The sequence below is a fragment of the Dama dama genome, chromosome 32, assembly GCF_033118175.1.
Source record: "Dama dama isolate Ldn47 chromosome 32, ASM3311817v1, whole genome shotgun sequence".
Classification (NCBI taxonomy): domain Eukaryota; kingdom Metazoa; phylum Chordata; class Mammalia; order Artiodactyla; family Cervidae; genus Dama; species Dama dama.
In genome coordinates, this window is record NC_083712.1 from 25,948,790 (window position 1) to 25,969,390 (window position 20,601).

The following is a 20,601-nucleotide window of genomic DNA, read 5'->3' on the forward strand; positions in this document are numbered from 1 at the left end:
GTCGGTGATGCCATCCAACCATCTCGTCCTCTGTCATCCCTTTCTCCTCCTGCCCCCAATCCCTCCCAGCATCAGGGTCTTTTCCAATGAGTCAACTCTTTGCATGAGGTGGCCAAAGTACTGGAGTTTCAGCTTCAGCATCAGTCCTTCCAATGAACACCCAGGACTGATCTCCTTTAGGATGGACTGGTTGAATCTCCTTGCAGTCCAAGGGACTCTCAAGAGTCTTCTCCAATACCACAGTTCAAAAGCATCACTTCTTTGGCACTCAGCTTTCTTCACAGTCCAACTCTCACATCCATACATGACCATTGGAAAAACCATAGCTTCAACTAGACCAACCAAATTACAAACTCTTTATCTCATCATCCACAGTCCAAACTATGACCCAATCTGTGTTTCCATCCTTCTCTTCTTTAGGATTAAATCAGTTAAGGCAAGTAAAGTGCTTAAAACAGTGCCTGACACATAGTAGGTGCTCAATAAATGTGAGCTATTACTATTATTCCTCTTCTCTTTCCCTTCCTGCCCCCCTCCCATTCCCTTACATTCTATCTTACTTTGGTCAAAGAGAAGTGTGTGCTTTTTTGCCAAGAGATCTCCCACTTTTCAGAGTTCTTTGCTCACTCTGTTTCCCCATCAAGAATGCCTTTCAAGCCTCAATCTCTGTTTGTAACGGGTTGGTTAAAAAGTCTGTTTGGATTTTTCTGTAACATCTTATGAAAATCCTGAATGAACATTTTTGGCCAACCCAATACATATCCCTTTACTCCTTTCTCAAGATCCTTTTCAAATCCTGCCTTCCTCATAAAACTTCCTCATGATCCCCTCAAGCAGAAGAGACCCCTCTTTCAAAAGCCCATTATGGTCTGTTGACACATCCATGTCTCTGGATGGCATTCATCATCTGTGCCCTGATTGGCATATTACATGTATTTGGCTTATCACCCCATTCCCCAACACATATGCATGTGATAAGCCTGCAAGGCAGAAACTTTGTTCTGTGTTTCATCACATAACCCCTTTGGGAATTACCACACATGCCTGAACTGAAAAAGATGCTAAATATGTTTAATTTTCTGAGGTGAAAGTCATTTCGGTCGAGAAAACCAAAGTTAACAGAGGTGAAATATCAGCTAGCATGTAACAAAGTCAGGCCACAAAATCAAGTCTGACTCTCCACAGTAAGATGTACTATAGGCAGGAGCCTTTCAGAAGCAAAGGAATAAAGTCTCACAATGTTTCTGCTTTGTTACTGCTGCTGAAGTTTTGGCGGCTCTGTGCCATCTAAGGAGACAAGTGTGAAGCGTGTCTTTCTGCCGGAGCTCAGAGTTCCCATGCTCGCTGTCTCCTGGACTGAGGAGGCAGTGCTTGGACGAGCAAAGAGCTCACCAACGTGTCCTGCTAGTGAAGCCCGGGCAGTTCCCTGCCGATAAATAGTCCAGTTATGAAGTACACATTCTAAACTGAGACGAAATACTATCTAGAGCATGCCTTAAGGAAAGAAACTTGTCACCACGGCCTGGTTAAAAGCCAAGGTTAGCTAACAGTTACATCATGCAGCTCAAGATAGCTTGCTGAAGAGAACCTCAGAACGAAAGAGCTACGGGATACTGCTCCTTTAGTTTAGTTTTCCCCTTGCAGGGGAAAAAGAAAAACAAAGGAGTAAACACTCGAGACCATTCTCTGGAGAGAAAAAAAAAATAACCCATTGAAAGAGAACTTCATTTATAAGCAAGGCCATTTACCACAGGCTCTGGGAAATGAAAATAAAAAGTAATCACTGGGGTCATTCATTGCTCTATTATGTTCTGGGCACTTGACATACATTATTTAATCCTCACGACCACCTCAGAGGAACCGCTGTCCCATTCGCAGGTGGTGAGACTGAGGCTCAGAGGTGTTAAGGAACTTGCTCAAAATCGCAGAGCTAGATATGAGGCCAAGTTCTGCATAGCTCCAAAGCTCATGCCCTTTTCTTTCTCTGCCACATAACCACTTCTATATGAAGAAATGCAAGATTCCAGCTGCTCCCAGGATCCTGGCAGACCATCTAAGACCCAGCCCATGATGAAGGGCATCACCCAGATATCAAAACTGTATCTGGCAGGCTTTGGAATTTTAAAACCTCATCTCATCTCCAGTAGTGTTTAACCTTCCAAATTCATGAACCACTACTACCTTAAGATTGAAAGTGTAATAGTTATTAAAATTTAAGCACTGGGGAGATTTTGCAAGGGCCATTGAAGCAGAGACGTATCATAACTTATGTCTGTATTTAAATTCTAACATATATTAAAACTCATTACTTCTAGCTACAAAAATTTCCAACAAGCTCATAAAAGAAAGCTTCCTGCAAATTTTACGATTTTTATAAGAACATGCAACATTTTCTGAAACATTGTATTCATTTTGCAATTTATCCAGTTCATTTCTTATCCATCTCTTGGGTTCTCAAATATCTCAGATCCTTAGTTCTTCTCATATGTCTGAATTCAAAACATATCCCAGAACAAATAAAGTCTTAGGCCCTGCAAATCACATCTTTCATGTTTTCATTTTGCTTAGATTTTATTTCAAATGGCTTCTGATAATATCAGAGACCTTTCTCTCCTATTACCAGAAGTTTTTCTGTGGTCTCATTTTGTGCCTGGAAATAAATTGGTATAATTCGGTAGAAGTCAACATTATTTTCTCAGTCCACAGAAGGAATCTGTTTGAAGGCATGGAAAGGGAGAAACAAGCAGAGATACTATAATTCTTACTTGATACATCATTTTAAGTTTTCATATAGGTTTTTCCAGTAGTCATGTACAGATGTTTGAGAGTTGGACCATAAAGAAGGTGCCTAAGAGTTGATGCTTTCAAACTGTGGTGCTGGAGAAGACTCTTGAGAGTCCTTTGGACAGCAAGGAGATCAAACCAGTCAATTCTAAAGGAAATCAACCCTGAATATTTGTTGGAAGGACTGATGCTAAAGCTGAAGCTCCAACACTTTGGCCGCCTGATAGGAAGAGCCAACTCACTGGAAAAGACCCTGATGCTGGCAAGACTGAAGGCAAGAGGAGAAAGGGGCGACAGAGGATGAGATGGCTGAACAGCATCATCGACTCAACAGACATGAGCTTCAGTGAACTCCAGGAGATGGTGACGGACAGGGAAGCCTAGCATGCGATAGGCCACGGGGTCACAAAGAGTCAGTCACGCCTGGGCGACCAAGCAGCAACAGTAAAAAGAGTAAGACACCACCCAATTCCAGGCAGCACACCCTACCTAACAGTGTTCCAACACATCAGCAGCTGCCTTCCAAGAAAGGTGTCAGGTTACTGTCATTTTAAACAGAGGACACATGATTCAGAATGATTCAGAAATGTGGGGAATCAGGTTTAGTTAAAAGGGTGTTAGCTAAATTACTTGGTCTGCCAACTCAGGTTCTATTATTTAAAGATACAATTTCTTTTTTTTTTTTTATGACTAAGTTTCTCATAATTTTCTGCATAGGTATAAACCAATAGTCAGATATTAGGTAGTTATTTTATACCAAAGTCCACCTTGCCATAAACCTCCCATGCCTCACCTTCCAAAAGAGTGATAATCATGTAAGTTCACAGTGACTAGGGAAGAAACCCACAAGGTATATCCTCATGATATAGATGGGGTATTGCAGTCTTGTTGTTCAGTCGCTCAGTCATGTCTGACTTGTTGCGACCCCACGGACTGCAGCACGCCAGCTTCCCTGTCCTTCACTGTCTCCTGGAGTTTACTCAAACTCATGTCCATTGAGCCAGTGATGCCATCCAACCATCTCATCCTCTGTCATCCCCTTCTCCTCCTGCCTTCAACCTTTCCCAGCAACAGGGTCTTTTACAATGAGTCCAATTACAGCATTACATATCCATTACTCAGATCAAATAAATATTGATTTGGTAAACTCTTAAATTTAAAGGTTCACTGTGTACAACAAATCTATTTTTGAGTTAACAACTGCAATTCCTCTTTCTCTCCCCTTCCCCTTGTACTCCTATATGGAACGTTTAATTCTGAGTAGCAGGTAATACGATGTCAACCAATGTAACTACCTATCACATATACCAATCTTCCACAAAACCAGAAGAGCTCTATCATTCACCCACTTTGCCCAGAAAATCACAATATTAAATGCTGGGAATATTCAGATCACACACAAACATAAGATTTTTTTTCTTTCTCATGCCAGCAAAATGTATCAGTCTCCACTATCTTTATCCTCATTACTGTTATGCTCCCAAAATTTAAGGAAGCTGTGATTCATAATTTAAAAAAATATCAATAGAATCTGTTTGGAGATGAGGCTTTAGTTGATAGTTTCCAGCTGAATATTTTTGGCTGAATGAAAGGATAGTGAAGCAAGCCTAAGAGATGAATATGAGATCCAAGCAACAGGGAACCCTATTCATTCAACCCTTGAGTTTTGCTTCCACTCTGAGTATCTTTAAGAGAATAGGGAAATCTGGAAAACCTGAAAATGTAGGTCATTCCAGAATCAGACAGTTGCAGGGAATAAAGTCCCATCAATAGCTGCTATATGAGTATTTCCCAACCTCTTTCTATGTGTCTTTTTAAGAAAGGAAAATACGTTTGGAATTGCTATACATGCCAAGGTTCTGACATATTTAAAGAGATCTAGAATACAAATATGGGTTTACTGGGCTGCAGTCTCATTCCACAATGCAACATTCTCACAATGTCAGCAACTCTGCTCAGTTCTTTTTGCCTCTTGACTTTTTAAAAATAATTTTTATTGGAGTCTAGTTGATTTACAGTGCTGTGTTAGTTTCTGCTGTAGCAGAGCAATCAGTTATACATACACATATATCCACTTTTTTTCAGATTCTTTTCCCATACAGGTCATTACAGAGTACGGAACAGAGTTGCTTGTGCTATACAGTAGGTCCTCATTTTATATATAGTGTAGTGTATGTGTGTATATATGTCAATCCCAAACTCCCAATTTATCCCTCCCCACCCTCCTCCCTTGTAACCATGCTTGTTTTCTACATCTGTGATGCTATTTCTGTTTTATAAGCCAGTTCATCTGTACCATTTTTTTTTTTTTAGATTTCACATATAAGTGATATTATATGACATTTGTCCTTCTGACTTGCTTCACTCAGTACTAGGCAATCTCTAGGTCCATCCATGTTGCAGCAAATGTCATTATTTTGTTCTTTTTTATGGCTGAGTAATATTCCATTGTTCATATGACCACATCTTCCCTATCCATTCCTCTGTTGCTTGGTTCTTTTTGTTTTATCAGTCATTCTTCCCAGCTCCCAGTGCATGTTTTGGGGCATGTAGTGTTTTTAAAATTGATTGCTCTCTAGTTCACCACAGTTCTCAACCATTCCTTACTATGTTGCACTAACCTGTTTTACTCATTTGTATTACATGCTTGGACCTGGGGAATTGGGACCCAATCAACGGGAGACCCTGTGAGGTCAAGTGTGCCTCACGAATGTGCACGGCTGCTCTGCTCCCAAGTAGTTCTACAAGGACAGCTCACACACTCTTGCAGGGAAAACCAAGACTAGTATGTGTCTTTGATATTTACATGCTCTCTGTGAGTTGAGATAAGCTTTGGATTTTCCTTTCTGAACTATGCTGTTATACAGATGTATTGGGGATTAAGTTGTTAATGACAAAATGCTGACTGTTTTCTCCACTTATAGATAGTCTCAATATTTTGCCTTTAAATATGAACATTTGTCATTTATGATGCCAGTTAGGAAATTTTTATTTTCCTTCAGCGATGTCTGCACATGTATAATCTCCAGCTCACTCTTACATACACACCTGTGTGGAATGGTTAGGCATGGTTCTGCTTGAAATGAAATGTGTAGGCTTCTTCTGAGCTAGAATCTCATGGCTTATTAAAACCAGCAATGCTGTATATTATGCCTTTAAAGACACCATGGAAAATCCAACTCAGGAAATAACTGCAGTAGATGTTCTGTTGGATAGAATACTAGAGAAAAATGATTCTTCTCTGCCTTAAAACATCATTCTACCCACATCATTTTGGGGAGTGCAAAAAAGTAAGATTTTTGCACTCATTTCACTCAACAGAAATTATACTTAGTTCAATAAAATGAGCACTTTTCTTCCAATTCTTGCAAATATTCTGAATTCTGATTCATGCATACAAAGTCAGAAGTGAAATTACATAGCTCAAACTTCACTGATTTCTCTGGTCTGATATGTAATCAATTAAAATCGTATGTGATGAAATAAAGGCCCAATCCTAAAACAGAAGACTCTTGAACTTCCAATTACTGTTGGTACCAACTACTACAGATGTTCCCGGTACCCCTCACTAGACAAGTTACCTCCACTTCACTAATACCCACCTTAAGTCTCCATTACCTCCACTTTCCCACCACACAGAGGCATCAACTCCCAATGATGAACAGGGCTGGTGATGATGAATCAACAGAAAGTCAAATATAAGACTGCAACTGTTTATAATTCATAAAAATTAATCTGCTACTATGTCTACTAGTTCAACGAGATAAATAGTGCCTTACGCTTTCAAAGTCGCTGGAACAATTCTTTTGGGAAGTAGAGCATTCAACACAGAGTTAGCAATGCAGTAAGTATAGAAAAATAATTTACAAGAATAACTTTTAAAACGATAATGGTAGGCTGTTTGTCTTTCGCACTTCTTTTGCACTCAGTAGCAAAAAAGACCGGAATAATGTAAATATGCTATTCATTATTCAGAAAGTTCATACGATCTGTTTCAATGAGATAAAGTGCATTGTCAACAGAAATTTTATGCATAGTCTGTTCTTTTTTTGTTTGGTTCACTGAACTAAGTGCAAACCATCTGTTAGTTATGATCAGAAAAAGTAAAAATCCAAACAGATTTTTTAAAAAAAAATATAGCAGGACAGCACTCCAAACAGAACTTGTTTAAAAACCACCATTTACAAGGCATAAATCCTAATGACGAGATGGTTGAAAACCCCTGTGTAGTCTTTTTCTTTTTAGGTTAAGATTAACATTTGGGGGCTAAAATACGCTACTTAACAAACCTGTTCACATCATAAACTGATCACTACTACTAAAATGTCTTATCAAATATGTTCATTTCCAAGAAATTTTAACATATAAAAACTTTTAAGTTAAAATTGCATTTTGATCCCCATTTCTAAAATTCCTACAACCTTAGTGTATTATAGTTACTATGACTTGCTTTTATGAAAGCAGGACGCCCTGATAGAAATCAGTGCTTCTGTTAAGTCAAGACACTCGAAATCAAGTCTTGACTCTGCCCCTAGCAGTTCTGACCTCAGATAAGTTACAACTCTTAAGATCTTAGTTTCTTAAACTATTAAAAGCAGAGTTCTAAAGTGCCATTCTCAGGAGCTTACTACCCTTCTGAATCTGCCTAGCACTGTGCTTGGCACATACAGACAGCAAGGAACTCAGTAACTGTCCATGGCCAAGGGAATGGGAGATGAAACCAAAGGAAACCAAGCTTTCCTTCCAAAGCTTCGGAAACTGCCCACAAGACAGCTTTCAGTGTATTGTTAAGTTTAGAGCATGGAATACAAAACTCACTATCACAAGAGTTTCTCACCATCTTCACAGTGGTAGAACCAAACTTCCAGGATGCTGCGCCTTAATGGTGTATGATCATCTAACGAAAAACTAATTTTTTTTTTTAAAGGTGAAATTCTAAGTTATCAGAGAGTTTACAACAGGCTCCAGCCCAGGACGTGTTCTCAAAGCTCTAGTACTACAAATTTTATCAACACCCACCACATTGTTTCTCCACAGCCTGGAAATGCACTTTGTGCTATTTTCTTGATGAATACTGCACACAAATCCTACTCCGCCTACACAACCACTGTGTCACAAGCGTAATGCATTTAAAAGAGGGATTTTAGCAACAAAACATTAAAGACCTGAACCACTTACAAAGCAAGTTTTGCAAAAGATAAGCATTTCTATACAGAAACCAACTTAAAAATTCTTTACTCTGCTTTGCCACTATATTGTGTGTGTGTGTGTGTATGCGCGCGCACGCAATTGCTCAGTTGTGTCTGACTCTTTTGTGACCCCATGGACTGTAGCCCGGCATATTCCTCTGTCCATGAGATTCCCCAGGCAAGAATACTGGAGTGGGTTGCCATTTCCTTCTCCAGGGGATCTTCCCCACCCAGGGATCGAACCTGCACCTCCTGTGTCCCCTGCACTAGCAGGCGGATTCTTTACCACTGAGTCACCTGGGAAACCCATAGGCACCTTATTAAACAAATACAAGTAAAAGTTTTCAGTGAGTTATTTTATACTTTGAAAACTAACAAGGCTCTACAGTGACATGTCTTTATTATGACCTCTTTAGTTCTACTAAACTATAACTTTATTAAATTCCAGATGTTTCCACAAGAAGATCCATGTCAGAAGGATATTGAGCCATACGGTTGGATTTTAAATGTCATGCTAAAGGTGTTACAATTTTAGATAAGAAAAGAGAGCACTGATTATTCTTGTTGCTGTGGTTCAGATGATAAGTCATGTCCAATTCTGCGACCCCATGGACTGTAGCATGCCAGGCTCCATGGAGTGGGTTGCCATTTCCTTCTCCAGGGAATCTTCCCAGACCAGGGATCAAACCTGTGTTCCCTGCATTAGCAGGCAGATTCTTTACCACTGAGTCACCAGGGAAATCCAATTATCCATTCTTTTTCCTTCCCATTTGTGATTATAACTCATCAATGATCTGAGCTAACTTAGAATCAAATTTATTTCCTGGTTCATAGGTCCTGGTCCACAGAAATCTGTGTATTTGAGAACTGGAGAGAAGAATTCTGAAAATTCTGGAGGAATTTGATGCTGTTGACAATTAAAGTCCCAAGTATGCCTTCAAGTTCAGGGAACTGCTTCCACCATGGCACACATGGGAATGGTCATCACTGGGTTGTTGTTCAAGCTCTTTAACTCAGAGCTCCCTGCGGTCACCCTGACCTCGGAGCCCTTTCTCAGTGGCCACAAGCAATGTTAAATCAATAAGGGGAGAATGTATGCCCGAGAATGCCCCATCATGCCCAAAGGCTCTCTCCTAAGATAGTTTTCCCAGGGGCTGAAATGGCTTCTGAATTTCAGGGATCTTAGTCCGGATTGCAGGAACCCTAGGTGTCCACTTGGTGAAACTCAGGGATTTTTGAACTCTCACGGGGTAGGGGCATTTTATATGCATGTGTGTGGTTTCTTCTTTCTTCTATGGAAGTAGAATTATCAGAATTGAAAGAATATTAATGGAAAAGTTCCTTCTCCATGTATCAAAGAACTGTAAGTAGTTCAAATACAATTCATGAAAATTGTATGAAACTTGTCAGGAAGGCTTTCATTAGAAAAGACAGTAAGTTAATGTAATCTTTGCTTTTTCAACCTGAATCACTTTAGTTCTCCCACATGATTCACTTGTCCAGTCCTTCAGGAGTTGCACAGTTATATTTCAGAGTCTGCTTATAAACAGCATGAACCTCACATCATAAACATTAATATGATTCTACAAAAAAGAACATGACCTTAGATTTCTCCTCCAAATATGTCTATGTAACCTTGTACTACAGATTAAAAAGTCAAAGAGAGGAAAGCAGTAACTCTGAACACCAAGAAGCTCCACAGAGACTAACGGAGGAGCCCTGCCCGCCTCTCATTCACCTCTTCAGACACATCCACACACGACACGCAGTTCATGCTCAGTGCTTACTCCAAGGGCTGAGACTCACTAAAAAACTCAGCAGGGCCATTTAATTTCAAAGGGAGAAAAAACTCTCAGGAGGTGTTAGACTTGGATGAAGGCTGTTATTCCTTGTATCAACACCTTCCTGAAAGTCTAGATCAATGTAAAATATCAAAAATTAAAAATTGAAACAGCAATCTCACTTTGCCAGATAAATTATAGCCAACTTTACCTTTGTTTTCTAGCATAGGCTGCCTTGGGACAAAGGTAAATTCCTAATGTCCCCTAAACACTCTAGAATGCTGATGAGCCCTTAGGATGGAATATCAAAGCTTACCCCAGCCTCACGAAAAAAACATCTCCCAGACAATTGCTCAAATCACAACAGAATTAAAGAGGCCACTTAAAACTTGGCATGTGGAAATACAAGTATAAAATTATGTTGTTTAATATGATCATTAGGGTAGATAAAAAATCTATACAGCATAGTCTAAAATTTTTGGATACAGGCTTTTCCCAGAGAACATCATATCAGGAAGTTTTCATGTGGACTTTTATCAGGATAAGCACCTAAGTAAATTGCCAATATCCTGTGAACTATAAGCCCCCTGCAAAAATAATAAGTACTCTTTGCTTCAAAAGATGAGGAACATTATGAGAGTGAATATAAAGGAATTTTAAGAGGAAAAAAAAAACCACCCTCTAAAGAAAGATGTCTTTCTGAATGAAAAGAAAATTTCATTCAGTACATATGTACTCCACTTGAAGGAAAAACACAAAGGACACATTTGTGAAAACTTCCATTTACTAATTTATTTAGGGGAAATTTAAAATTGTATTTATTCATATATTGTTTTAAAATCATAATACAGTGAGATTCCACCCATCACCCGACCCAACAATCTAAAATGGGTAATGTTTACTGGACATACATGAGCCTATAAAGGCAGGACCAAGTGTACTGTAAACAAAGAATTATGATTAAAGGAATTCAGAGCACTTGAGGTCCATTAAACAAAAACTCTGTGAAGTGATTTTTACCGAGAAGAAATAAATTCACTGCAAGATTCCTTTAAATAAAGACTTGCCTATTAGACTGAGAATGTAAGTCAACTGTCTGCCCCCCCACACACACCCACCGCCACTCAAGAACAATTATCAGATGTTTTTTTTGAAAAGGTGCATTCACAAGAGTCTGAAACTCAGAAGGTAAAACAGTGGTACCCAGCTCCACGTCTTCATAGAAATTCTCCTTGTACAGTACAAGAGCTATGCTAAAGATGACCATAAATTTATTTCCTGTTATATAACTTCTTTTAGAACATTCTTTCTTCTTCTGGGTCAAAGATAGGAACTGAACTGAAGGTATTTCCTTTTAACAAAAGAACTCTTTCCTTTCTAACATGGAACTGAAAAGTATCTCTTCAGCTACCAGCATTTGTCATCAGTCCTCCGTCCAGTCTAAGCTGAAAGCCCAGACTGGCACCAACACCAAACTGCAGACAAGGACTGTTTTCCTGGACTTCAGAGGGACTCCTTCAGAAGCAAAGCAGGAGCGATGGCTGAAGGCCTCTTGTGATCTTTATATTCCTGACAAGGTCCCTTATGGGTTTTCAACTCATTAAGTTTGTCATAAATGCACCAAGCTTAACCAACAGAACAACTCAACTGTCAAAGTGAGAAGTTAGGATAATCTCATGTTCTTAATTTGACGGCTCTTCTGGAATGATTTTAGTCTTCACATTTTCCACCTAAAACATAATCTTCTTATGTGTTTTAATTTTCCTCTAAGACCTCTCAGAATAGTTTGAATTTTTAGTTAAACATCACAACTTTCTTGAGTGTCACGGTAATAAATGACAGGCAATTCTGCCAAATGATTTCACTTCCATTCAGTTCAGTCACTCAGTCGTGTCCAACTCTTTGCGACTCCATGAATTGCAGCACGCCAGGCCTCCCTGTCCATCAGCAACTCCCAGAGTTTACTCAAACTCACGTCCATCGAGTCGGTGATGCCATCCAGCCATTTCATCCTCTGTCGTCCCCTTCTCCTCCCACCCCCAAATCCCTCCCAGCATCAGGGTCTTTTCCAATGAGTCAACTCTTTGCATCAGGTGGCCAAAGTACTGGAGTTTCAGCTTCAGCATCAGTCCTTCCAGTGAACACCCAGGACTGATCTCCTTCAGGATGGACTGGTTGGATCTCCTTGCAGTCCAACGGACTCTTCAAGAGTCTTCTCTAACACCACAGTTCAAAAGCATCAATTTTTCAGTGCTCAGCTTTCTTCATAGTCCAACTCTCACATCCCTACATGACCACTGGAAAAACCATAGCTTTGGCTAGACAGACCTTTGTTGGCAAAGTAATGTGTCTGCTTTTTAATATGCTATCTAGGTTGGTCATAACTTTCCTTCCAAGGAGGAAGTGTCTTTTAATTTCATGGCTATAATCACCACCTGCAGGGATTTGGGAGCCCAAAAAAATAAATCTGACACTGTTTCCACTGTTTCCCCATCTATTTCTCATGAAGTAATGGGACCGGATGCCATGATCTTAGTTTTCTGAATGTTGTGTTTTAAGCCAACTTTTTCACTCTCCTCTTTCATTTTCATCAAGAGGCTTTTTAGTTCCTCTTCACTTTCTGCCATAAGGGTGGTGTCATCTGCATATCTGAGGTTATTGATATTTCTCCCCGCAATTTTGATTCCAGCTTGTGCTTCTTCCAGCCCAGCGTTTCTCATGATGTACTCTGCATATAAGTCAACTAAGCAGGGTGACAGTATACAGTCTTGATGTACTCCTTTTCCTGTTTGGAACCAGTCTGTTGTTTCATGTCCAGTTCTAACTGTTGCTTCCTGACCTGCATATAGGTTTCTCAAGAGGTCTGGTATTCCCATCTCTTTCAGAATTTTCCACAGTTTATTGTGATAGCCAAATGATTTAGTTAAGTATTATTGCCTTTTCCCTCAAGCAAATTTTGGTGAATAAATGCTCAACCAGAACTCAAGGCTAAGTGACCCATGTTTCACCAAGGAGTAACTGGAGGAAGAGTGACCGTGGTTTTAACAACAATAATAGTAACTGTAATGGTGAAGACAGTAGTACCTGAAATTCACAGAGCATTCAGTCTATGCCAGGATCACAACACATACTGTTAAAAAGAGAAGTTCAGAACAGACCTCTCCACCTGATACCTTCAGTTCTGTGAATGGCTCACTCTCTTACCATTGTGTGTGTGTGTGTGTGTGTGTGTGTGTGTGTGTACTTATTAACCCTTCAGTGGTGGTCAAAGCCCAGGGAACAGGGACCAAGTCACTGATTTATTCTTTGCTTCTCTACAGACTCTTTATCTGGGCCATACGTATTTATAACACAAACTCACCCAAAATGGATTAGCTAACTTCCGATCGGGGAAGACTCCAAATGGATTATCTTCTAGGATATTCTCAGAATCAAAGTCATATTTCCCATTCCAAGGGACTCCTTATGTATCAAACAAATATTCAGTAATTTGGTTGCACATACAATTGCTAACAAGTATAAATTTTGCATGATAGTTTCACAAAAATAAATCCCCACTAAGTGGATACTTTTTTTTTTAAAGAAACCAGACAGGATGAATGAGGACTGTGCGGAGAACAATTCAAAGGCTATACATACCGTGGGAAAAAAAAAAAATCTTTGCATGTGATACAGAGATAATATGCCACCCCCAATGCTGAAATATATTTCGAATTCTAGAGATTCTAGTGTTATTTTTTAAAGTAGAAATTGAAGAGCATTCTGAAAATCTGCTCCAAGTTCATATTGAGGGAGTAAATAAATAAAGTTGAACATGCAAAGAGAACCCATTCCTTCCTTATGGTTCAATACATAGTAACTATTCATTCATAGTTACATAGTAACAATTCATAGTGACTATCATCATTATCATCATTTGCCAGATGACAGCTAGGTATCAGAGTCAAGTCAAGAAAAGACCCTAACCAGTCAGCTTTTATCTTTTAATTAAGATCAAGTTACAAATCCCACGTAGCATCTTTTTGCCCACAAAGGAGTAGAATGAACAAAAACTGAGCTTGAAGGTTTATGTCATATTTGATTTCTTAAAGAGATAAGCATATATTTTTAAATGGAAAGACCCAGTAAAATCTGGGGGAAAAAAGATGGGCAACAGTTTAAGTGTGGGAGCATCTTAATTACAGTATTATTCAGCATCCCTGGAGACATCAAGGTCTATCCACTGTGATCACTAGGTCTCCACTGCAAGGAAGTGGGCTTGGACAGTGTAAACAGCATTGTATGACTGTATGAAGATTTAGGGAGCCTTGATGAAGCCAGAGTGGGCTAAGGAGAGAAAAGAATTTTCCCCACAAATGAGGGAAAAACTAGCAAGAACCAACAAGGAACATAAAAATTCTTTGTTGTGTATTGTTCACAAACTATTCCAAAAATGAATATAATAACACAGGGCTCTTTTTTTTTCCCCCAAGCTCCTGGAAGAAAGGTTATAAAATCTTCTTATCTCATCCACCTCACTGCCGAATCCCAGATAATACTCAAGTTCTGAACAGAGGTGCCAGTATGCAGCACAAGAATAGGTGTGGGCATGTAGGCTTTATTTATTTATTTCTGTAGTGGGATAAGGAGATGGCATAAAATTAAATACATGACATTCGCAGCACTAAGTCATCACATCAACCTTAGATGTAAGAAACTTCGAGATTTTTCAACAAAGTATTCATATTCATACACACTCAGAAAAACAAGAGAACCAGACTTTTCTGAGGAAAGATAACCAAAGCAAAATTCTAAATAGGAACAGAAGAGATGTGACCCACATGTTCAAGTTCAGACTTGTAAACAAAAAACACATTAACTCAAAGCTTAAGTCAATACTGACTATACTCACCAATGAGGTTAACTTAATGGCAGCAGAAGCTATTCTCAGAATCACTGAAAGTTTAAAAGAGCCCATTAGCACGTGAGAAAGTATGCTGCTTGCTTCCACAGATTAATTTAAAATAGCTGTTACTAAATTGGACAGAAAAATTAAAAGGTAAACCATGTTCTGATTAAGTCAGTTAGTTAGAGCCTGATCAACTAGGTACAGCCTGGTGAGGCTGAACTCCCAACTGTTGCTTTGGTTTTATCTGCAGCATCTACAACATTTCCACAGGTACCAGATTTTATAAAGTAGCCAGAAGGGCAATGAAAGGAAAATATAAGAGAAGTCAGGACAAATTTGTTACTACCAGTCAAACAAAATCACCAAAGCACATGTACTTTTGATGACAGAATAGTAAGAAGCATCGTCTTCATATTTTAGAGAATATGTTCATTGCTTGCTTTCTGGTGTAGAGAGTACTGAATTCATCTGTTTATAGGTGTTGTTACTTTATATAAAATGACAACAAAATTAAAAATTACTCTTAAAATCCATCAATGGTGAATTTCCAGAATGTAAAATGATTGTAGTATCCTTCCAAAATTGGGGCTACACGTTACTTTTGGATGTCTAAGGCTTGGTACAGAGTAGGGACTCAGTACTTTCCTTTGAAGACTGACATAACACCCTTTCTTAAAGTACTGAACTCAGTGGCTTTCACTCTACAAAAAGAAGCACATGTTATGTGCCAGGCTGTAAAATGAAAAGCTATTACCACAGAAAACAATGGACAGAACAATTTCATTGGTCTCTTTTTCTTATCCAGGCTATGTCTACATGATTTTGAATATTCAGATAAAGGTGTAGGAATAAGTTGACTACTTAAGTTTTCAAATCATTTAGACAAGTGGCATCATGTCACTGAAATCTTAGTTAACTGAGCTTTTCAGAATTTAGTTGGGTGACAACATAGCCAAATGTACACAGGGTACTAAGGATGTGAATATGCAGAAATATATTCAACTGAAAATGTTGCTTTTGATCTAAATGTATGATTTGCAATAAGCCAGTCCATGAAATCAACGTATTCATATCCTGTTTGAGGAAATAATAAAACAAATAGCAACCTACAAGGTGTTTTCAAGGTTTTGTTCTGAAAGCTGGTCACTGAAGGGCATCAGAATAAAACCAGCAGATGGCTCTGAACACTTTAAAAATACATACATGTATAGAGAGATAGATATGGATATACAGAGCAGTAAGCAAATATAACAAAACAGAAGTGAAGACAGAAACTAGGCTCAATAGAGAAGTCACCAAAGGAAAATTAAGAGGCAGGGTCCATCTGAAAAATTAAGGCTAAAAAAAAGAGAAATGCCACAGAAAGGCTCCATGTCTGGCCAGAAGAGCCAGGAGAAACAATGATAAACGACCCAAGGCAGACAGAGAAGAGAATGAAGTGGACACTCTAGAAAGGAGACCAGGCACCCCTTACTCCAAGAAGGTGAGTAGGTTTGCAGTGGGAAGCAAGAAACATGAACTTCAAAATCCTTCAGACACATATGTCCCAATAATAAAAACATATGAGCATACAAGACCAAAAACTCCAGAGTATTTTCAGACTTTCAGAACTCCAATAGCTACCATCTCTTCCCTTCCAGCCTCTAAATCCAGGGATAATGATTAGAAACCTTGGAATCAAAAGGGTTTTACTGACAAGCTAAGTTAACTGAGGCCAAGGATTCTGCAAACTCAATCTCTGGAGACACCATGGTCTCCAAGGTCATGTCACACACCCCAAAAGATTAAAGTGCCTTAACGTAATGAAGTTCTCCTACTCAAGGAATAGAACAGAAAACAAATGAGGAGCAAGGGAGGAAATGCAAAACCCTAATAAATAATGTGGCTTGCACAGTCATCAGGGGAGCCAAATAGCAACTTTTCAGGGGAGAAATTAAAAAATGCTTATGTTCTTCTGCACTGAGAAATCATTTCATGTTCAGCTTTAGTGCGATTAAAAGAAAAAAGGATTTAATATTACAAAAAGGGAAAACAACTATTAATACAAAATTAGCATATTCTTACCCTGTACATCCTCTAGAAGAAGATCACAGGCACCAATGTTGGTAATTTCCTGACAAAATAATTATTACTCATGCCGGGAGGTGGGGGGGGGGGGGGGGCGGGTGAGGGGAAGAAGTGACAGAAGTTTTAAAGACTGCCTGGAGCAAGAATTAAAAATATTAAGGTATAGGCCACAGACACACCAAGTTCGTATATCAAGTCCCCGCCAGGATTCCGACAGCTCTGCTTAAATAAAATCTGACGATAGCCCCCAGTTAAAAAGATGAATATTTCTGAGAAACGACTAGATAAACCTTATCACCAGTCGTAAACGGGTCACCTAAACGGTTTTGAAGACAGTTCTGCATAAATATTTGAGAGTTCTGATACCTGAAAACTTTTACTCCTGAAATCTGGGTAGTTTCCACCTCAAACGACTGACGTAACTCTGAGAGCGGATTTCTTGTAAATATCGTTAAGATGCAGTCTCTGAAAAGTTGCAAAGTTCTCGGCTACCCGGAGGCTGAGTGAGTCCCTAAAAAGTCAAGAATGGTATTTGGAGTTCAAGGCTGAAGACCGCAAGAAATAGGTTTGAGTCTAGCCCATCTCAAAAGGGTTTAAAACTGCACCCATATACTTAAAACTCCCTCAAACGGACACCACGACGGGCCATCTTTACCTGTCCCACCAGTCCCGGGCAGCTCGGGGTGTGAACGGACTTGCAGAGTTCCGAGCGGGGTCCTGTCGGTAACCCAAGAGCCCCCCAGGGGACCCGTCAGCATGTAGAGCCGGCGAGGCCTCGCGGTCCCGCCCTGGGGTGGGGGTGCCCAGGGACCCCTGAGACCCGAGCGGTCACCGGGACCCGCGGCATCGCCACGCTAGGAAACCCCCACTCCCCGGCTTCCCCAGCACCTGGGACCGCGCGAGTCTAGGCGCAGCCTGGAGCGCTGCGCCGAGACTCCCCGTCTCCAAGACGCCGGAGCGCGGCCTCCCAGCAGCTGCGCGCAGCTGGACGCGGCCCGGGACGCCCCCGTCTCGGCTCTTCCCCTCAGGCCCCGGTACCCAGGCCGCCCCTGTGCCGCCGGACACTTGGCAACTTACTAGGCAGTGCGAGGTCCGCGCCGAGGGGGCGGTGGCGGGCGAGCGGCTGGAGCGAACTCAGGGGACTGAAGAAGCGGCTGCCGCCTCTCTCTGTTCGCGCGGAGAAAAGCGCCGGGGCCGCAGCGCCGCGGAAAGCGGGCTGGGCACGTGGGCGCCGCGGGTGTAGCCGCGCGGGGGCGGGGCCTGGGGCTCGGGGGCGGGGCCTGGCCCGCTGGCACCGCCCCTACCCCTCCCCTCCCCCGCGCCCGCCGACCCCCGCCGGAGCCCTCCTCCCGCGCGCGCACCGTCCCAGCCCGTGCGGGCCAATCCGCGAGGTGGGCGGGTCCGGCCGCAGCGCCGCCGGGTCTGTCCGCCGCCGCGAGCGCTGGGCACGTGGGCGAGCGCTCTGCCCCCGGCTCAGGCGGTGGGCGCGTGCGAGCCGGGCACGCTGAGCTCTGCCAGGTAGTGAATCCCTGCTTTCCTCGGAAGGCCCAGCCTCAGGGGCATCTCCGAGGCTACTTGTAAGCAGAGTTCCGCTGAAGTGTGATTTTTGTCCCGGATTTACTTTTTATGCTGAGAAGAATTTGCAGATAAGAAAATAATGATAATGATGTAAAACAATGACTGTACTACAGAGCACCCAGATGAGCATGCTTTGTCGGTTAGTACTGCTTCGCCAATAAAGACCGTAAACTGTTCATGACAGTGTTTAGTTGCTCTTTTGAGAATCCCAGTGAAGTGAACAGGTAGTCAGGATGATTTAGGGGTGGGCTAAAAAGAAAGCGATACTTGTCTCCAAGAGCATAAGAGTTACACAGCCAAGGTTTCTCACACTGCGCTATTGTTTACTTTCGGAGTCTCTGATAAGATTAAAGACACAGTGTGAAACTATTTTAATCCAAAAAAAGGAAACCCTGGGATTGAATTGAACAGTGAGTGTATGTTATTATCAGTTTGATGGAAAGATCCACCATATTTTCTTAATATCATGGTAAACATCTTTATTCGTCTATCAGTAATGTTCACTTTGACAAAGTGCCAGATTCACATTGATGCGTTGTTGTTGTTGAGTCGCTGAGTCGTGTCCGACTCTTTGCGACATGTAATTGGTGCATTACATGTACATTTTTCATGTGATACTCTAAACCATAATTTCTTAATTAATTTCTTTAAGACGCGTGTTCCCCAGATTACCTGATTAAAGGTTTAGCGCTTCAATGCAGAAACTGATCCATGTAGAAAATCTCAATGAAAACACGTGCACCTCATAAAGCTGTTAAGAACTCCATTAAAGAACTGGAAATCTAAACAGCAACATGGCTACAAGCGTATTATCTGTTCTAGTAAATGTCCTAAGCAGTAGGGACTCTGTTAATATAAACTTTTTATGGTACAACACAGATTCCTTATGCAAATAATGATTAATGACTTTGAGGAAAATGATACCCATCGCCTCTGGCACCAAATTCATTCAGTCCCACAGAGGCTAGGAGGCATTGTGCAAAGAGAGGAAGCCTCAAGACTCAGGAGAAGTTGTCTAATTTCTAAAGGGGAGGAACCCAATCTAAAATTTTGTATCTTTTTTTCTAATGGAGGTTGCTATTTTTTAATTCATGAGATTATTCCCGCATATATTTTTATTTAAACAACGTAAAGGGACAGTATGTAATTAGGTTGCAGAACAATGAATGGGGATAAACTAATCTTAACATTTAGAAACTTTAGATTTAGTCAGAATAGCAATCTTTGGGTTTACATAGTCATCCTGCCCATCAGATTTTGATACTGAAACAATACATGTGTCCATGTGTGTGAATAATAAAAGCTATTTCCTCTTTAAGCAAAAACAAACAAGTCTTTTCTAACAAGCATAATGTTTAATGAATATCTTTACACACTAGAAGTTTTGACTTAACATATTCCTTTTTCTTTTTGAAATTATTTAACTGTAAACCCTGCATCTCATCTTTGGTTATTTCTCAGCTGTTACCATGTATTCACATGTAAAAAGAATAGAAGATCCACAGATCTAGTATGAGTTTGTAAGACTGAGAGACACAGGAAATTAGAATAGAACATTTAGTAACAAAACATTCCTCACAGACTAAGCTCTTTTGACATTTTCATTTGCATTTTCTTTGGCACTACTCTATTCCTGCTACAGAGAACTGTCATCTTCTTCCTAGTTGAGTAATTCTTTTAGGCACCTTGTACCTCACCCCATGAGGAGCACTGTAAACACTTTACACTTTCATCCGTCAAGCTTCCTCTTTAGGAATGAAAATCCAGCTTAGTCATTTTCAGCAGAAAGAGTAATCGAGATTGTTGTCTTCCATAGGTTTGTGCATGTCTGAACTCCTAAGGTTTTATGAAATTGCTGGGAATTTCAAGGGACTTTTCTAGGTGAATAAATTCCACACCCTGTACTCTTATAGTTGCCAAATACAACTCAAAACTAAATCACATGTCCACAAATAAGGGATTTACTTTATCAAGACTGAATGAATTGATTCTTATTAGTTCTAATTTTGACTCCATTATCCCCAAGCTATTTCAGCAAAGAAAAAGCTAAAATCCCCCAATTTTTTCTCAAATGGTTGTATCCTAGCTAGTGAAGCTTGTGCTATAATTGAATAAATAGACTTGAAGCAGAAGAAAGTATTGGGTCAGCATTCAGGCCACTGTTATTCTCTATTTCCCTTTCAAAAGCATGTGAAAAATTAAAGGCAACGTTCCACAGAACACATTCCATATTTATCCATCCCTTAAGGTAAGCAATAAAATATTGAAGAAAAATACAATCAGCCCTTATAAGACAAATGACTTGTGTTTCTCT

At 40.4% G+C, this 20,601-nt stretch overlaps 1 protein-coding gene across 4 annotated transcripts in view; it reads right to left on the minus strand.

The window, feature by feature from the left end:
• SLC7A2 (solute carrier family 7 member 2) overlaps window positions 1-17,916 on the minus strand; it is a 71,587-nt gene extending 53,671 nt beyond the window's left edge. Inside the window, exons 1-2 of one of the 4 annotated variants that reach the window (XM_061134963.1) lie at window positions 17,787-17,907; window positions 17,076-17,220 (exon numbers count right to left, since the gene is read on the minus strand). The gene's annotated coding sequence lies outside the window, so the exon portion shown is untranslated. Of the gene's footprint in view, window positions 1-17,075; window positions 17,221-17,364; window positions 17,382-17,786 lie in introns of those variants that run through there. The other 3 variants (XM_061134961.1, XM_061134960.1, XM_061134962.1) reach the window with 3 other exon arrangements.
• Window positions 17,917-20,601: the final 2,685 nt, after the last annotated feature.